Source organism: Mustela erminea, chromosome 10 (genome assembly GCF_009829155.1).
Source record: "Mustela erminea isolate mMusErm1 chromosome 10, mMusErm1.Pri, whole genome shotgun sequence".
NCBI classification, from domain to species: domain Eukaryota; kingdom Metazoa; phylum Chordata; class Mammalia; order Carnivora; family Mustelidae; genus Mustela; species Mustela erminea.
Genome location: NC_045623.1, coordinates 8,257,387 through 8,275,592, shown reverse-complemented (window position 1 = coordinate 8,275,592; position 18,206 = coordinate 8,257,387). Strand labels below are relative to the sequence as shown.

Here is an 18,206-nt window from a genome sequence, read left to right as displayed (position 1 = left end):
AAACATGATTTTTTGGTACTGGTTAAATTCTACACTTATTCTTCTTAAGGTAATTTTATATTTCTTGAGGAAAAGTCATGCAAAAGCCCTTATGCCTATCTAACTGTAACACTGCTAATGAAATTTAAATCCTAGAGAAAGGAAATTCAGAGTCAGACATGAGACCAATGAAGCAAGACTTACTGCCCTTCCATGAATATTCTACAAGTCATTTTGAGACTATATCTAGGCTGTAAAATTTAGAGCTTCTGATGCCTGAACCAATTAAAGATGTGTTGATCCTTATAACATGAATCAGGACATATTTTAGGGACTACATTTGCTAAAAATGCCCTTTTAGCAGTTCCTTATACTTACATACTATAAAAACCATTTCAGCTGCATTTTCCTGACAAGTAACCTGTCTCCTTAAGAGTTCAGCATTTTAGACTCTTCATGTACAACTGTCCCTTAGAGTCATATCTCCCAAACTGTAATGTACACGTAAATAAACTGGGGATCTTGTGAAAATAGAGATTCTGATTCAGTGGGTCTGGAGTAGGGCCTGAAATTCTGCATTTCTACTAAATTCCTAGGCAAGGCTGGGATGACACAATAAACCGCAAGGCTTCCAGTAACTAAGCATTTGGATCAGCGTGGATCCCAAATCACCTAGTGCATGACAAGTGTGAATGTGAGCTTTCACAACAACATTAGTCTTAGCCCTGTACAGACTGGAGAGGAGGTGGCCTATGGTCTTTCTTGTTTCAGGATTTGTTGATCATCTATAAGATCAGCAACAGCCAGTAAAACCCTTCTATCTGAACTTTAGTGAGTTTCTCCCTGGCCTTTGCTCTTGTGAGTTAGAGAAAGAGAGAAGATATAGTATTTCTGTATATTTGGTGCTTAGGAGAAGATCACAGCTGCCAAAGTGTTCCTACCTCCTTCTCTATAGCACCTCTCCTGAACCAAGACTGCAGCTAAGGGCCCCTCAGCTTCTCAGAGCATGATTAAGGTGAGAGTCTATACTACAGTTTAGGTTGTCATCTCTACCTAATCCCTGTTTACAAATTTGATTAGATTATGTTTGCATTCAGAACATTTGAGTAGGGGGTATAGAGTAGTGCTATAGAAGGAGGTATGGCTCCCCAGTTTACTAGCTGTGTGACTTTGGTCAAGGAACTTTACATCTCTTTGTTTTGGTTCCCTAATTGGTTAATACCAATCTGCGGTGTTGTTGAGAGAAGTCAAGATAATTTTTAAGTGCCTGCACAAATAAATGGTAGATATTCTATTGGTATAATTACATTTGTCATTAAGTGCACTCTGATGTAGTTGTTAAAGACAACTAGGGATAATGGATGAAGCCATTTTGTTATTCAGACCAATTCACTGTATAGATTTGACCAGCATAAAGATCACTAGCTCATTCTGATAAATGATAACCATTAAAAACACCTCATATGATTGTGAATTTTATAACTGGTGAATGTGCTTCTAATAAGCTGACCAGGTGAGAGTAGGTCAGAACTATGTGATTTGCCCTTTAACCCTTCCCAACACACACCTTAAAGTAGAGAATAAGTAGAATCTGAGGCAGTTAACAAAATGCTTCCTAACCAGGTTTGGAGTACAGTCTGCAAAAGTGCCTACCCTATTAACTCTGCCTTAATGTTTCCCTAAAAGTCCTCTGTAAGGGACATCCTGGTGTCTTCCTTAGCTTTTCCAATGCAGTTATACTAGAAACACTTCAAGTTTGTCCACTGTATTTTTTGTTTCTCTTCCTCCTTCCTCTACAACTTTCCTTTCCTTTCTTCCGCATCTGATGTAAGGAGTAAACGCTCCCTCATTGATCCATGTCAGTACAAAGGCCCCCAGCTTCACTTTAAAGAGAATAAGAGGCAATAAATAAAGTGAGGGGGCTGTACATTAAGCCAGCTGGTGCCAAGCAGAAGCAGATCACTAGAGGACCAAACTGCGTGGGGTAGGGGAGAGGGCTCTGTGTTGGTGTCCAGGGGGCAACCCAATACCCTCTACACTGTGTTAATGACTGTTGTATCAGGGAAATGCTTTCCTGCCTTGGCCCCCTCCCCTTCTTCCTTCCATGTTTTCTTAAGCACAATGATATTTCTGAAAAATAAAGCATGATTTTCCATCTTCTGCACTTACCAACCATCTAACTTTTCTCCCATTTTTTCCAAAGAATCATATTATTTAGAGGGTCCTCACTATTTATTCAGTTCAACAAAGTGAAGAAGGAAAAGGTTATAAAAATGACTATTTGCTTGTTAGTTTTAGGAATTAACTAATCACTTAAACTACAGCATGAAGGCTCCCAGGCTCTTTAGTCACCCTGGCTGGTCTGTATGTACACCTCTGTATACAAAAAAGTCCATTTATGCAAACGTGCATAAATGGCTTTTGTGCTTCTTTATTCTGTTTAATTGAGGCACTAAGACTAAGCACATATATGGTATAAGCTTGTAAATGGCTTGATGTACACATTTGCAGGAAGTATATGTGCTGCTGACTGGAGAATTCATAGACTGTAATTTCAGAGTGGAAGAGTCCTCAAAAACAGTCTTTCAAAATGATGCATCTCATGCTTGAACCCACTGTATGACTTCCTATGCAGCCTAAAGCCAAGGCTTAATACCTCAATTATCGGGAAAATTCTTATCTCTCCAAACTGTCTGGATTATCTTTGATTACATTTCTTCATGTGGATTTTATGTGACACAGGTGGGTCTATTTCACAGCTGTCTATCCCTGTGGCAGTGCGCCTGCCTATAACATGCGGAGTTGATGTGAGGTCAGAGTTCTGCTTCTGGAAGCCTGGACACCCCAAGCACACTGAATATAGGGCAGTCATCCATACCCATGAAGACAAATTTTTTTAAGAGTGTGTGCCCACTGTGTGGAGCTGTGGCTCTGAAGACTGCCAGTGCCTATGGATTTCTCTCAGCTCCTCTCTTAACTACACACTTGGAACAGTTTCCTGCTCACCTGCAGCACTCTGTCAACAAGCAAGGAAAGCTTTAGGACAAAAGCCTAGGACACGACAGGCCCCTGAAATCCCTCACTGGGCCTCAGGGTGAACCCACACTCACAGATGGGATGGCTTCCAAACATTAACTAAAATACTCACACTTGTTTTTGACAACAGTGTTCAGGTTAAGTTTCACCAGTTGCTATTTTGGGTAGGGAGCTATGGCAGAAATGCCAGATTCCGGGTGGCTGTAATGCCTCTGTAAAGCCACCTTTCAACATGCTCCATTTGCTGTGTTTTCAAAGACTCAGCTGTATTATTGCCTTCATAAGATTCAGCCCCAAAAGGTGAGTGGGGAGACCTGGGAAGGGCTTCTGAGGAGAGGGAGCCCCTGGGACAAGCTATTCCAGGAGTCTCCCTGCCTGAGTTGACTCGTTTTTTGATATGTGGAAGCAACAGCAAGGGGTGGCTTCCAAGGGCCTGTCTGTGATGATGGATGTGTTTGGCCCTGCAGCCTGGGGAACAGATAGGAGTCAGCAGAACACAGATGTTGCAAGGAAGCCAAATTAATCTTTAGTGAGAATGTACAAGTTGGGCCCTCATTAAAATAGGCCTAATGGCCTATCCTCATTGCAAAGCAAGAGCTAGCCTAACAGAATGGACACTAGCCTAAAATCTTCTAGGTCTTGTCAAGGTTGAGGCAGCAACTGAATCATGTGTGTCAGAATTTCTTAAAAATCTGTGAAAGATTTCACAGCCAAGAAGAGCATAATATGAAATGCACTCTTTCTGCAGTCCTTCTGGGGGAGTTGAAACTCTGGGTTGTGGACACTTGAGCTTTATCTGATCAGACAGGATAAGGTACAAAACAAAGTAAGACCCTAATCCTTAGGGAGTCCCTCTTCTTTAGAAACATTTACAGAGAAAGATGTATTTAATGGGTAAGGAACTCTACTTTTTTTCTATAAATAAAAATTATATGATAATTGAGTTAGATTAAAGTGGCTACTTGGCTGTGTAGAAATGTGTAGAAAGGATTTTTGACACCAAAGACTAAATGCATCTGGGTAGTTTTTATTCCCCCAAATTAGAAAGAGGTGGTATATTGATCTCTGAATTTATTTGTAGAATTATAAAACTTTCAGGGAATTTATTTTTAATTCTAAGGGTGCTAGGGAGAAGTGGACAGTCTGATGAATAAATTCTCTTTTGGTAGAATTTATTAATAAAGAAGAAAGGGGAGCTGAGGAAAGAGATATTTACCACATACGGGATTTTTTTAAAAAGGATGTGAAAAGAGGGTAGGTTACATCAGATACTGGCAAGGCCAACAGAAATTAAGGGACCATGCTTATGAAGCAGTGATGATGCATTACGACAGGACCGCCTGGTGGGTCTTCAGTGAACACTCATAGAAAAACCAACCAGAGAAAAGAAGCAGTGTGGAAAATACCAAATGCATGAGATTTGTAGACAGAGAGACAGATCCATGTGGAACTTCTCTGAGCCTCAGATCATTTTCTATGAAATAAGGATAATGATACCCATCTTGCAAAGCCACTGGGAGGATTTCAGATCTAATTTTTAAAATGCTTATAAGACTAGGCATATTCTTGTCAAGTATAATGATAATTAACACTAATGGTTGCTTCTATAGCTCATTATTATAGAGAAAAGTTTATGATTAAGGACCTTTTGGCAAGAGCATCTGGGCTTGGGTAGTAATCTAAACTTTCATTCCTCCTCCCCAGAAAAATAGAAGATGGAAGCACCAACCATATCAGGAATTTGGTAGAGAATTTGACCCATCTCTTCTAGAGATGATCCACCCTTTTCTGATGCAACCGTTTTTGTACTTTCAGAAATAAAGTTAAAACTAACACTTGATTGAAGAAAAAAAAACAATAAAGAGAGAGAACTGATGAAATTAACACATGGAGACTAAATATCTATTATAAACATGCACATGGATTTAAAGGAAAAACTTTACCACATATAGGGAACAAATAAGAATCTAAACAGAGAAAAGAGGACTAAAAAATAGCCAAATGGAAATTTTAGAACTAGAAAATATAATATCTAAAATGAAAATTTTGCTGAATGGGCTTACTATGAGATTAGACACTACAGAAGAAAATATTAGTAAACTTGAAGGCATTGTAATGGAAACTAGGCAAATCAAAACGCATGGAAAAAAGGCTGACAAGAAATGAATGATGAACCTCTAGAGCCTGTACTGGCTTGTGGAACAAAATGAAACAGTTTAGCATATCTGTAATCAGAGATCCAGAAGAATAAGAGAGATTGACACAGGAAAATAATATTTTAAAAAGCTAACAGTTAAATATATTTCAAAATTATTGAAAACATAAATCTACAGATCCAAGAAGGTCAATGGACTGCAAGCAGTATAAACAGTCATCTAGACAGAAACACATTACAAATAAACCCATGATAAAGAGAAGATCCTAAAAGCAACCAAGGAAAAAGACACACATAACAAAACAACAATAAGACTTACTAATAACTTCTCATCAAAAATGATGGAAGCCCGAAAATAATGTAATGAGATCTTTAAAGAATTGAAGAAAGGAATAAACCTAGAATTTCAATTCCAGTGAAAATATTCCTCAAAATGAAGGCAAAGTAAAGACATTTTTGGTTGAAAGAATTGAGAAAGTTTTTCCAATAGACTTGTACTATTAGAATTATTCATAGAAGTTCCTCAGAGTGAAGAAAAATGAAACCAAATGGAAATTCAGATCTTCAGAATACTGAGAATGGTAAATATGTGGGCAAATATAAGAGATATATTTTTTCACCTCCTAATTTGTCAGAAGAGTATTCTCTGATTAAAGCAAAAATAATAACAATGTACTCTGAGATTTAGTACATTAAGACATAAAATATATAATAAGAATAGCACAAGTAATGAGAGGAAGATAATTGTAGAATACTGTTATAAGTGTCTTACATTATACATGAACTGATATAATATTAATTCAGAGTTGACTGTGATTGCTTCAAAGCTCTACAGAAATCACTTTAAAAATAAAATAGAAAGGTATAGTTAAAAGCCAATAGAGGAGATACTAAATATTTTTTTAAATGCCAATCCGTAGAAGATTGAAAATGAGAGAAAAGAAACCACAGTAGCAACTCAACAGATGCCATAACTAAAAAAAGAAAAGAAAAGAAAATATCAACATGGCAGACACAAACCAACCATACTGATAACTGCATTAGAAAGTAAGAGAGACTATATCTTTATAAATATAAAGACACTCTAAGCAAGACAGAGATAGTTTGAAAGTAATACAATGGAAGAATATGTATCATCTTTTTTTTTAAGATTTTATTTATTTATTTGACAGAGAGAGAGAGAGATCACAAGTAGGCAGAGAGGCAGGCAGAGAGAGAGGGAGAAGCAAACTCCCCGCTCAGCAGAGAGCCCGATGTGGGGCTCGATCCCAGGACCCTGAGATCATGACCAGAGCTGAAGGCAGAGGCTTTAACCCACTGAGCCACCCAGGTGCCCCAAGAATATGTATCATCTAATGAATACACATAAAAAATGTGGCCTAGATATATTAATATCATACAAAATAGACTTAAAAACAAGTAGTATTACTAGAAATAAAGAGAAATCTCATAATGGCAAAAGGGTGAATTCATCAGGAAAAAGAAAATAAGTCCAACAAATTAGGTATAATTCCTGATTGATAAGTCTATTGCATTAGCTTAGTATAAAGAAGTAACGGGGGGCGCCTGGGTGGCTCAGTCGTTAAGTGTCTGCCTTCGGCTCAGGTCATGATTCCAGGGTCCTGGGATCAAGCCCCACATCGGGCTCCCTGCTCAGCAGAAGGCCTGCTTCTCCCTCTGCCTGCTGCTCCCCCTACTTGTGTGTGTGCGCTCTCTCTCTGTCTTTCTCACTATCAAACAAATAAATAAAATATTAAAAAAAAAAGTAATGGGCCATGAGAAAAGTGTAACTATAAGATGTATAGAATAAGATATACAGAGAATGCCAAACACTGTAAGACTAAGGGAAACTTTGTAAGAATACACTTTGAGGGGAGAATTACGTCCAAAGCGAGAGTTAGAGCTCACTGGAGAAGGTACAGTCGTAGCTAAATGAATGGCAAGGAAATTTCCTGCACTAACTGATCATTGCTGGAACAACTGGATATCAGTATGCAAAAACATGAATACAGACCATTACCTTGTACCATATATTTTGAAAATTAGCTCAAAAATGATCAATGAACAAAATGCAAAAGCTAAAACTGTTAACACTGCTAGAAGATAACATACAAGAAAATCTTTATGACCTTTTGTGAAGTGAGGATTTCAAAGATAAGATACAAAAGTGTCAACTGTAAAAGAAAAAAAAAATTGATGAATTGGATTTCACCAAAATTCAGATTACAAGTACAATGCAAAGTTAAGTTACAGAGGGAGAAAATATTTGCAAAATAGAATAACTGGTAATTTTCTTATATTCAGAATATATAAATAATTCTTACAGCTAAATAATAAGCAACCCAACTGAAAAAAATGGACAAGAAATTTGAATAGACATTTACTAACACAGATATATTAATGACATAAAAGCACATATAAAGATGTTTGTCATTAATTATTAAGAAAGTACAAATTAAAATCACAATGAAAACAATATTAAATGTTAGTAAGGATGTGTTGGAGCAGCTTGTACCCTCATGTTTCTGGAGTGATTACAGAGTGGTATGGTCAATTTGGAAAACAATTTGAAAAAGTTAAACATTTACCTATCATGCAAACTACCAGTCTAACTGAAGGATTTACCCAAGAGAAAACAAAAATATATGTTCACACACAGACTTATATTTAGATAGTCATTTCAGCTTGCCTTATAACACTAAAAACCTTGAAACAACTCAAATGTCTACTATGTACTTAATGCATAAACAATTAGTATGTATGTAACTATGGACTACCAAGGAATGATCTATTGACACAATAATACTAAATACTGTATAATTCCATTTATAACAATTTCTATAAAAGGAAAAAATACAGCGTCAGAAAATATATCAATGGTTCCAGAAGCCAGGGTTGGCAGGAAGGGGGATGAGTGCAAAGGGCCTGACAGAACTCTTTGAGGTAATGGAACTGTTGTTTCATGATTGTTGTGGTGATTACATGACTATGCATTCATCAAAGCTCATTGCAACATACATTTTAAATGGCTGAATTATATTTTATGCCAATTGTACCTCAATAATGCTGTTTCTAAAAATATATTTAAAAAAAGGAAAAATCTTTTGTACCTATAACAATATATGTGTATTCAATTGTATGAAAATGATACTTAAATTAGAAAATTAAAAGGTAAAAATATGGTTATAATTATTATATAATAATTACATCATTACATTTGTAATTATTGTGAAAATATAGATAATTGCCTGACAACATGCAATAATTTCAGAAGAATAAGTTTGATATATTTATACAATGCACAGTGTGGAAAACTGGTTTGCCTCTTGGAGAAAAGGTTGACAAGGTAATTGTGGGGCTTGATTCCATTCCCAGACTGAGAGAAGAAACAGGATCCCCGGAGACATTACTCTAACTTCCCACTTAAAGGACTAGGCCTGTGACCCTGAATTCATAGTTTGGCGCCAATAGGTAACAGAAGGAAGTCCCCAAATATGTCATAAGGGAATGAAAGACCTAGCCCATTGATGTTCAGAATTGAGACAATTTCTGGTGAGAAGAAAGGATGACAGGGTTATTAGGACAGATGTGCAAAAAAACCTGTTTCTTAAGAAACAAAATGTCTAGCCTTAATGCCAAAGTCACTGGAAATGCTAAATATTACACAGGAGTTCCTTCACACTGCTAGTCCAATTAGGCCAGATTTAGCTAGCCCTAGATATTCCAGAATGTGAGAAAAAAAAATCCCCAATAGTCAGTTTGCAGCAAATTTTTGCTGCACACATTTTTTTTTTTTTTTTTTTTTTCTCAGTAGTTTATACTTCAGTTAAATCCAGAGTATTGAATCTGTTGTGGGCATCAGAACCTTATTTTCCTTTAGAATCTTTGCTTGCCCTGATCAGGACTAGGGTTTCAACTTCCCCAGCAGCCACAGGAAGCCACTAAATACAGATCCTGATGGGAAAGGCTCCAAGGAATGCAAAACCTGGTATAGTGCTTAATAATGATATCTCCAGGAGTGCACAGAAACAATCAATAACAATACTGAAGTTCAGCCTCTTGGGGGAATTTGTATTTGATCTAGAAGAAGGCATTGTATGAATATTCTGATTTTTTTCCAAGAAGGATGTGGTGAGAGGTAAAACTTAGTGATTTTAAAATCTAAGAGGTAAATAATCTCTCTGTAAATAGTTCATCATTTATTCACTTATTCAACAAATACTAGTTAAACATATCCTACGTAAACACAATACTGTAAAAGTAAGAAATATATATAAGGCAATGTCCCTGTTCTCAAAGGTCCAAAAATCTTTTCAGTAAAACAAGAAATGCATTCATGAGAAATTCAATGGTCATACTTGTAAAAATAATAATAGCAACTAATAAATGTTCTCTTTTTCTGAGTAACATAGCATATTTGCTATAAGAATATATATAGGCTCTTGAACCTAACTGGGTTTAAATCTTGGATTTCCTTTTAGCTGTAGAACAATGTGTGGCACAAAGTAAATTTTGTTTAATTGTATTATTATGTCTTGTTTTAAAAATATTATCTGTAACCTGGGGTGGCAGGATGGCTCAGTAGGTTAAGCATACAACTCGTGATCCTATGGGTTTTGAGACTGAGCCTACCTTTGCTCAGAGCTCAGTGGGGAGTCTGCTTGGGATTTCCCAAGCAGTGGGGAAGGGAGGCATGTTTTTTTCTCTCTCTCCCTCTTAAGTAAGTAAATAAGTAAGTAAATAAAAAAGTAAATAAGTCTTTTTAAAAGTACTATCTCTAATCCTCAAAGCACTCTTATAAACTAGGGATAATAACACCTCCTTTATAAATGAAGACATGAGGTTCAAAGAGGTAGTAAGTGAGAAAACTGAAGTATATTTCACTGTGGACTGAAGTAATCACAGAAACACAATGGCTGATGTAGGATTTTATCTGAGCTATGATGGATAAAGTAGGATTTCCAGTGGACGAAGACTATGCAGAATATTAGAGACTAAAGATACAGTAATAAGCAGAGGAATAGAGGCAGAAATAAACCTGAGGGATGAATATTCCAGATTAGTTTGAGTTTTTCTGTGAGGTAGAAGTAACTGTAGTAAAGATATTAAAAGTAAATAGAATTTAATATTTAGAAAAATTTAAATACCAAGCTCAAGGAGTTTAAAATTAGTACTATAGAAAGCAAAAAGCCATTGAATCTCATTAATTTAAAATGGTAGTAACCTTAAACGTTACCTAGTTATTCCCCCTTCTCTTTATTACCACTACTAGTGTCACTCAACAGAGCAAAAGTTCTTAACTTCTGGCTTTATCTGCCAGAGCAGGGCTTCTGAACTCATGTTTGAATTTGGCACTATCAGCGCTTGACGCCTCATGGTATCTTGCTCATGTTTTGGAAAAACTCTTCTAACATCACAGAACTGAGATTACTTAAGTTGCTACTCATCATAGGGAGACAGTTTCCAATGTAAGTCCAGTAAAATCAAGTACCTGCTAAAACACACACACACACACACACACACACACACACACACACACACACATACCAGCACTCTTCAGAGAAATATAAAAGAATTGTGTCTATAGCATATTACTCACAATGCCCATGATATAATAAAAAATTTGTTAACATGGAAAAAAATTTTTAAATGTGTTAACATGGGAAGAAATAGGAAAACCTGACCAACTCTTAAGGAGAAAGAGACCAATCCTGATATGACTTAGATGTCAGAATAGACAAGAATTTTAAAGTAACTATTATAATTATGCTTAACAAAGTAAATGAGAATATGCTCATAATGCATAAAATGACAAAATTCTTAGAAAAGAAATTTTTTAAAAGGGAGTAGTACTGATAGATACTACACTTAAAGTGCAGAAAATGTACTAGATGGGCTTAGTTATAAAATGAAGATGATGGAAGAGTCAATGAACTTGAAGATAAAGTATCCAAGTTGGAGAACAGAGATAAAAAATTTTCTGAGATATAAATAGACATTTGGAGACCCATGGAATTATATCAAGAAGTCTAACATACATGTACCTGGAGCCCTCCATGGGTAAGAAAGAGATGAGGGGCAGAAAATAATATGTGAAGAAATAGAGACATGAATTCAATAAATGATTCAAATATTATTTATTAATGGTGGCCTACCTGACATGTGGCATTGAAAAAGCAGTCCTTGCTGGGCAAACAACAGGGGGGACTCTTTTTCTAGGATAAATATAAACAAAATAAAACTGAGTCAAAGTTCATCTGCTTTTTCTATTCTCACTATGCTGGAAATTTTAAAGAACACCAATGATAAAATATATCTTCCTCCAGAATTCTTTGTTGGTCTAAGTTCTAAACAATTGTTACAGTTAATATTGATTTTTGTAATGCGTATTTAGCTTCTAATGAGCACATTTTTTCTTAATTTTTAATAAACACTGAATTCCACACAGGAGTTAATTTGGATTACTCCCAGTTGCATACTTGGCCCCCAGTACAGTGAGACTCAAGTATATATATGCATTCATTCCAAGAACAATAAAGTTCAGAATAACTTGAGTGCACTTTATGTAAAATTTCATCAATAATTCTTATAATGCTATATACACCTGATTTTAAACTGTAGATCTGAAATAAACAGTGATAGCATTGTGATTATAGTAATGATGAGACAAAACTTGAATGACTTCCATTTTGTCATTCTATATGACCACATGGAGTTATTATTTGTGTTTAAAATTTAAACAGTGGAACAAGGTGAAAACTGTGAGGTATAATATTTTCCTTTGGAAAGTGCAAATTTAAGTTCATAGATAAAATTTTTAAATAATCTTGGAAAATAGTTAGAAACTTTAAGTGTATTCCCTTTTAAATTGTTCACTATTTGTTTTTAAGCCAAAAAACAAATCTAGAAAATAAAACATTACTCTAGTAGTACCATTTAGTCATTATATAAATTGGCCCCATCGCTTCTCGGCCTTTTGGCTAAGATCAAGTGTAGTATCTGTTCTTATCAGTTTAATAAATTCGCCTTTTTGAAGATATTCTTGCTATATTAATTCATTTATAGTTACTAGATGATTATTTCCATAAAATATTTTACATAAGATATTGACAAAAATACCTGAGTTAAAACTGCCAGATTGAAATAAAAGCTATCAAATTCTGCACTTCTGTCCTATAGAAACTTGAAGGACCTTTCAGTCATTTGGAATATTGTTCTGAGACCAGCAAGTATTAAATAATTTTTTTGCTTTTGGTAAAGAAATGTGAAGTGAAAAACCCATACCAACATGAAAGGGCAACAACCCAGTGGAGACCAGCAAAAAAAATTTTTAAAAAACAAAAGAGGCAATTGTAGCAATGTCTGGATCTATTTTGAAATATGTAATGCCTTCAACATTGCATAGAGTTTATGAAAATTGTGAAGAGTGCAAGCTGGCACATCCAAAGCACTGATACTAGAAACAACACAAGATTCAGATGACACATGGATGAAAGACAACAAGGAATCATTTTCTATAAGCATTGACACCAAGGAAAAGAAAGGAAATGTTAGCATAGACACTGACACGATTGAAAAAAAAAATAAAAGAAAAAGAAAATAGCACAAATGAAGCAAAGACTTTGATAAAGAGATGACAGTGAATGATATTTTAATCTATTTTGATATTCCTGCTTGGTCAATACTATTTCCAGATAAAAAAAAGTTAATCTGGTTAAGAAAGGAAGTGAACTTTTTCAGAATAAATATGGACATTTCTCTGCAGTTCAAAGACAAGGAGAAAAGAGCAAAGGAAGCAGTCAACATTTGACAACTTCAGGACTTTATAAATCTTTACTAAACAACGCAAAAAAAGCCAGTTTTTTCAGGACGGAAATAATTACTTTGTTTTGGTTGTAGACTATGATATTGGGATAAAAAATGAATATCCAATCTTATGACTGCTTTTAAACCTGGTAGAAATTAAATCCTAAGGTCTGTAAGATATGTGAAAAAATATTTCTCCTTTTTTTTTTTCGATTATTATTCATTTTACGTAATGACTATTACTGACAATGATTTTGTTATATAGAAGATGGAGTGTCAAGCATTTTGGGTATGCATTATTCATTAATAATAATATACTCAGCAATTCTTCTAAAGTGATCATTTGGATGATATATAAATGATTTGTTGAAGCCATATTATTTTTTGATTACTCTTTTTTCTTAGACTTCCAAAAATCCACAGATAAGCACAAAGAGAAAACAAATATAAAAATTGCTTATCTTTTGTATTAACTGGAGTGGTGTAAATCAAAGCAAACTGATGGTGTCATTTTACATATATGAAGTTAGAGTCTTCAAATTATCATTATAATACTCAATACTGGTAAGATTAGCACATCTATATAGTACTGATAGCAGTAAGAATTTGGGCAGTGACACAGCAACAAATAGAAAAGTTAGTGAAACGTTCACACACTAGGCCTAGAATCTTAAATCTTCTGTGTCGGAAAATACATTTCCCATATATATATATGTGTGTGTGTGTGTGTATATATATATGTATATATATATATATTATATAAAACACTTCTTGGATAAGTTATAATGTATAATATGCAGATATACCATAGTTTACTTTACTACTCTCCTGTATTTAGGAATTTAGAGTATTTCCAATATTCTGCAATTATAAATAAAGCTGGAATGTGCACACTTATTTTCACGTGGTTGGTGGGAAACTTTAAGGTAAATTTCTAGACATTAAATTATTGAGTCACAAGATAAACATGTAACTTAGTTGTGTTAGATATTTCTAAACTTCCTGACAAAAAGGCAAATGCCAATTTGCATTCCTATCAACAATATGTAACTATTCTTGTTTACCCAAAGCCTTGAGAACAGAATGTGTTGTCATGCTTTTTTCAATCTGGAAATGCTATAGGTGAGAAATGATATCTTGGGTTATAATTTTGTTTTGTTTTGCTTTTTGGTTTTATTTTACACTTGGGCCACCACAAATTTTATTAGCTTAACCATATTCATAAACTTTTAAAATTGTGATAAGATACATAACGTATACAGTCTTAACTATTTTTAACTGTATCTTTCAGTAGTGCTAAGTATGTTCACACTGTTGTGCAAAAAATTTTTTGAACTATTTTTTGAACTTTTTTGAACTTTTTTCATCATACAAAACTGACACTTTACTAACTAAACAATGACTACCCATTTCTCTCTTCCAGGGGTCCCTGATAACCACCATTCTACACTCTGATTCTAGGAGTTTGACTACTTTAGATACTTCATATAAATGGAATCCTACAGTATTTTTTTGTGATTAGATTATTTCACTTAGTATGATGTCCTTAAGGCTTATCCATGTTGTATCATATGTCAGTTTCTTTCTTTTTTAATATTCCATCATATTATATGTGCCACATTTTGTTTATGCATTCATCTGTTCATGGACACTTGGCTATTATAAATAATGCTGCTATAAGAACATGAGTGTTCCGATACCTATTTGGGAAACTGCTTTCAATTCTTTTGGATATATACTAAAGAAGTGAAATTTCTGGATTACATGGTAATTCTATTTTTAATTTTTTGAGGAACTGCCTTACTGTTTTCCATAGTGGATGAACCATCTTATGTTCCCACCAATAATGCATAAGAGTTCCAATTTCTCCATATCCTCACCAACACTTGTTATTTTCTTTTTTTTTAATTTAATTTTATTTTTTTGCATGTGTTCCAAAATTCATTGTTTAAGCACCTCACCCAGTGCTCCATGCAATACATGCCCTCCTTAATACCCACCACCAGGCTCACCCAACCTCCCTTCCAAAACCCTCAGAGTCCACAGTCTGTCATAGTTTGTCTCCCCCTCCGACTTCCCCCAACTCACTTCTCCTCCCCAACCATTCTAATGGATGTGAAGCAGAATCATAGTGTGATTTTGATTTACATTTTCCTAATGATTACTGATGTTAAGCATCCTTTCATATGCTTATTGGTCATTTGTATATATCCCTTAGAGAAATGTTTATTTAGGTCCTTTGCCCATTTTTAATTCAAATATATATAATTTTATAAAAAGATTTTATTTATTTATTTGAGAGAGAGAGAGAGAGAGAGAGCACAAGCAGGGAGAGTGGAAGAAGGAGAAGCAGGCTCCCTGAGCAGGGAGCCCAATGCAGGACTCGATCCCAGGACTCCAAGATCATGACCTGAGCTGAAGGGAGTTGCTTAATCAACTGAGCCACCCAGAGATCCCTACAAATCCCTGTTGATTTGTAGAAGTTCTTTATATGTTGTGGATATTAACTCTCTATAGACAGACAGATAGATAGAGATGTGATCTGCAAATATTTTCTCCCTTTCTCTTGGTTGCCTTTTTACTTTGTTGTGTCATCTGATGCAAGATTTTTAATTTTGATGTAGTCTAATTTATCTATTTTCACTTTTGTTGCCTGTGCTTTGGGTAGCATATCCAAGAAATCACTACCAAATCCAATGTCATAGAGCTTTCTTCCTATGTTTTCTACTGAGTTTTACAGTTTTAGCTTTGATTCATTTTTGTATATGGTTATAAGTAGGGCTCCAACTTCATAACTTAGCATATGGATATCCAGTTTTCCCAAAGGCTTTTTGAAGATAGAGTCTTTTCTCCACTGAATGATTTAGCACCCTTGTCAAGAATCATATGATCATCTATTCAAGGATTTATTTTGGTGCTCTCTAACCTATTCCATTAGTCTATATTTTTACCTTTGTGCCATTACTACACTGTTTTGACTACTGTAACTTTGTGATAAGTTTTAAATTCCAAAAGTGTGAGACTTTTAACTGTGCTTTTTAAAGATTCTTTTGGCTATTACAGGTTCCTTGAAATTTCAAGTAAACTTTATGATGATTTTTCTATTTCTGCCATAAATGCAACCGGGATTTTGATAAAGATTGCATTAAATCTGTACATCACTTTGGATACTGATATTTTAATAATGTTAAGTCTTCTAGTCCATTAACATAGATCTTCTTCTTCTATTTATTGCCATCTTCTCCAATTTCCTTTAGCAATATTTGTAGTTTTCAGTGTACAAGTCTTTCATCTTATGGGTTAAGTTTATTCCAAAGTACTTTATACTTTTTGATGCTACTATAATTGGAATTGTTTTCTTAATTTTCTATAAAGATTGTTCATTGTTAATGAATACAAAAAACACAACTGATTCTGTAAGTGTGTGTGTGTGTGTGTGTGTGTGTGTGTGTGTTAGTGGTTATTTATTTGAAAATAGTTTTAAAATATAATTTAAAATTTGTTTTTATTTTTCATTTATTTAAAAATTTCCCAGTAGGAGGTATTTTTTTTGTTTGTTTATTTTCAGATTAGATTTTTTTAAAAGATTTACTTATTTATTTGAATAAATAGGGAGAGGGGGGAGAGAGCACATGTGCAGGGAGAGGGCCAGAGAGAGAAGGAAGAAGAGAATCCTCAAGCAGACTCCCTGCTGAGCACGGACCCTGATCCAGGGCTCACCCCACTGTTGCAGGTTTCAGGGTTCTTGTCTCTGGGAATCAAAGCATGAATCTTGAGGACACAAAAGGATGAAGTGAAGTGAAAGTTTATTAAGTGAAAGTGAGAACAAAAAGGAAAGAAAAAAAAGCTGCCTAGGGTTGAGAGGGGTCCTGAATGGGTGGTAACTGAACCCTTTTATGGTTGGTCTTTTGTAGAAAACTGACCAGGGAACTTAAATCTTCTTGATGTCATTACTGGTAGCACCAGTACTTTATCCTTTGGAGTCTGGTAACTTTCAGTGGTCATGTAACTTTCATGAAAATACCTTATCTATAACATTTAAGACAAACAAGGTGGTCTCATTATTTTCCTTTATTTCTGGTTTTGTTTGTAACTATTATGAAGATATCTCATCTATAGCATTTTCCACATTTGTGATTTATGTGAGCCTGCTCACACGTAGCCCCCAAGCTATCTTTCCCTATTTAGCCCTGCCTGTCCCTTACTCACCAGGACTCTGAGAACATGACTTTGAGTTGGACGCTTAACTGACTGAGCCACACAGGCACCCCCAGATTAGAATTTTTTAAACCATACTTCTATACAACCTAATAGATCAACAAAGTAATCATAATGGAAATTATTAAAACTATGCATTAAGAAAAACAGCATATGTAAAAATTTGTAAGATATAGCTAATTATTTGCCTACTAATACTGGTAAAGAGAAAACAGTCTGAAAATTGATGTACTCTTCATAAAACTTAGAAAAAAGAAAAACAGAATACACCTGTAAAGTAGAAGAAAATAAATAATCTTGCTAAGTAAAACAGAGAGAGAATGCACAGATTTTAAGAGTATAACAGAACGCACAAGTATCAGATTTTAAAAAGAATATAACTATAGCAGGGATGAAAAGATAATGAAATGAAATTATTAATAACTTTATGCAACACATTTAAAAACTTATGAAGTATTTAATCCCTAGAAGAAATATGTTATTAACTGTATTCATTAAGAAATAGAAAACATGAATAGTTCTATAAGAAACAAAAGAAATTAAATAGTAGTTTTAAAACATCCTACAATGAAAATAATAGGCATGAATTTTGTAGAGAATTTTAATAAAACATCTATGGATTAGAAAATACAAATAACGTAAAACTTCTCCAGATCATGGGGGACAGGGGAGTGGGAAGAAATAATCATGGTATATTCTTGATATCAAAACCAGACAAAAACAGTTTAAAAAATGAGAAGGGAATGTTATAAGCCAAACTCATTTATAAACATATATGCCACATAGGCTGCTCTTTCTCCCACTCCCCCTACTTGTGTTCTCTTCTCTGCCAAATAAATAAAAAAAATTCGGATAGAATAAATTTGGGATGCAAAACTTAAAGATTTTTAGAATCAATATAGTAGAATTCTTTATGATCTTAGGATAGGAAAAGACTTATTGTACAAGACTCAAAGTATGTAAAGCATAAAGGAAAATATCTGATAATTTGACATTAAAATTAAGAATTATT

General features: G+C 34.5%; 1 long non-coding RNA gene and 1 pseudogene across 1 annotated transcript; both read left to right on the top strand.

The window, feature by feature from the left end:
- Positions 1 to 654: 654 nt before the first annotated feature.
- Positions 655 to 15,726, top strand: LOC116568072. The gene is made up of 3 exons (XR_004276496.1): positions 655 to 665; positions 4,641 to 4,644; positions 15,655 to 15,726. It is a non-coding gene; the product is annotated as an uncharacterized LOC116568072 (long non-coding RNA).
- On the top strand, positions 12,131 to 12,244 carry LOC116568432 (annotated as a pseudogene).
- Positions 15,727 to 18,206: the final 2,480 nt, after the last annotated feature.